At 35.9% G+C, this 1,959-nt stretch overlaps 1 protein-coding gene across 1 annotated transcript in view; it reads right to left on the bottom strand.

The window, feature by feature from the left end:
• The window catches only part of LOC121381280, a 42,914-nt gene extending 41,240 nt beyond the window's left edge, over window positions 1-1,674 (bottom strand). Inside the window, exon 1 of the mRNA XM_041510526.1 lies at window positions 1,390-1,674. The gene's annotated coding sequence lies outside the window, so the exon portion shown is untranslated. The remainder of the gene's footprint in view (window positions 1-1,389) is intronic.
• Window positions 1,675-1,959: the final 285 nt, after the last annotated feature.

Raw genomic sequence — 1,959 nt, 5'->3', positions numbered from 1 at the left:
GGTTTCCTCCCTCAATATCTTTGTGGTCCTTAACCATATGTCCCACGCCATATAATCGTAAATAAAATGTGTTGAGTGCGTCATTAAATAAAAACTTTTCCTTCCTTTGATTAGAATGAATGAATGAATGAATGTTTAACGACACCCCAGCACGAAAAATACATCGGCTATTGGGTGTCAAACTATGGTAATGCAAATAAATAAAGTGATGATCAACATCAATATAAAAATTCAAGGTTTAAACAAAAACAGTGTAAAGAACTGTGAATAAATACAAATACAAATATCACAGAATTTTACGGATACTGAATTTTACTCTAAACTTCAATTTGTGCTGTATTGGCCATTCTCAAAGAGAATGTTACACCCTTGCACCACGGTGAGGTTACAGCACGCGTAGGGGTCCTTTGATTAGAGCACATTGATTAATTAATAATCGACTGTTAGATGTCAAAGATTTGATAGTTGTGACATATAGTCTGTAGACGAAACAAGGTAAACGTTTCTAGTATCAGCAAGGGATTTTTTATAGCTCATATTACGGTCTTGGAATACTCGTCTAATTTGGTCCGCCAAGGGGTTTCGATCCTATGACCAACACACCCAAGCGACATCTCTACCGCTTAAGCTAGACATTGGGTCCTGGTGACTTGTATGCAGTTTTAGACCAGTTCTTGAAGAGAAACATCTTACATGGGCAGTAAACTCGGGAATGTCTTTTTAAGTTTAAAAGATTTCTTTTTCAGAAACAAGGGTTCAATATTTTTCTCGTTACTAATCTACAAATGGATTTGATCGTTAATCTGTGACTCTTGATAGGGTTGAGATATGCAGATAGGAAGCAATCAATAATTTCAATACATCTAGTTCGTGATCAGACTTCATATGTAGTCCACTTCACGATGTAGCACAAACAATACTAGAGTTTTTTAATTCCGTACAACGAGATGTTAGTTTGAAAAAACACACAACTAAAACCACTATATTTAATATTTCAAACATTGACTTACAAGCGGGCGGAACGTAGTCCAGTGGTAAAGCGCTCGCCTGATGCGCGGTCGGTCTAGTATCGATACCAGTCGGTGGACCCATTGTGCTATTTATCGTTCTAGCCAATGCATCACGGATAGTTTATCGAAGGACTTGGTGTGTACTTTCCTGTGTGTGGGATGGTGCATATAAAAAAGTCCTTGCTAATAATGGAAAAATGTAACGTGTTTCCTCTCTAAGACTACATATATATATATATATATGTCAAAATTACCAAATGTTTGACATCCAACAGTCGATTATTAATAAATCAAAGTGATCTACTACCATGTTGTTGTTAAACAAGATGAACTTTAACTTTTTCCAGTTTGTAACGCACGACATAGTAAAATGACTTACCACATGGATGATGATGCTAACATCCAATCCGTGCCATTCATTGCATATTAGAAAGTTATTAAACCTGGCCACATATCCTAATCAAACTGATCCTCTGTTCCAAATAACTGAAATGACTGAAAAAGTTTCTCTGTAAACAATCCGCATGTATCTATTGGAAAATAGTAACCTGTAACTGTAGATCTAGTTTTGTTTATCGGCGAACGTGTAAATCTACTTCGTTGTCACACGCCCGGTTATATGAATAAACAACTTACTACGCCGCATTGTACAGAACATTCACAAATGATACACACCATTGAAAAACACATAGACACATACAGTGAACAATGTTCGGTTGGGTATATGCTAATAGCGAGGAATCAACTGGAGTATATCCTAACATGGTGTGTTATTGCATCATTTTCCATATTAAAATTGATACAAAAATAGACATATTTTGTATTTACGTCTCACCTTGTGTACAAGACAAAATGAACTATAAAAATAGTATGACAATGAAAACACACACTGAGGGGAGTGACTCATTAACTCTCCTAACATAGATTAGCGTACTGATACCATATATAT

The sequence above is a fragment of the Gigantopelta aegis genome, chromosome 9 (genome assembly GCF_016097555.1).
Source record: "Gigantopelta aegis isolate Gae_Host chromosome 9, Gae_host_genome, whole genome shotgun sequence".
NCBI classification, from domain to species: domain Eukaryota; kingdom Metazoa; phylum Mollusca; class Gastropoda; order Neomphalida; family Peltospiridae; genus Gigantopelta; species Gigantopelta aegis.
This window is presented reverse-complemented; position numbering and strand designations above follow the sequence as displayed.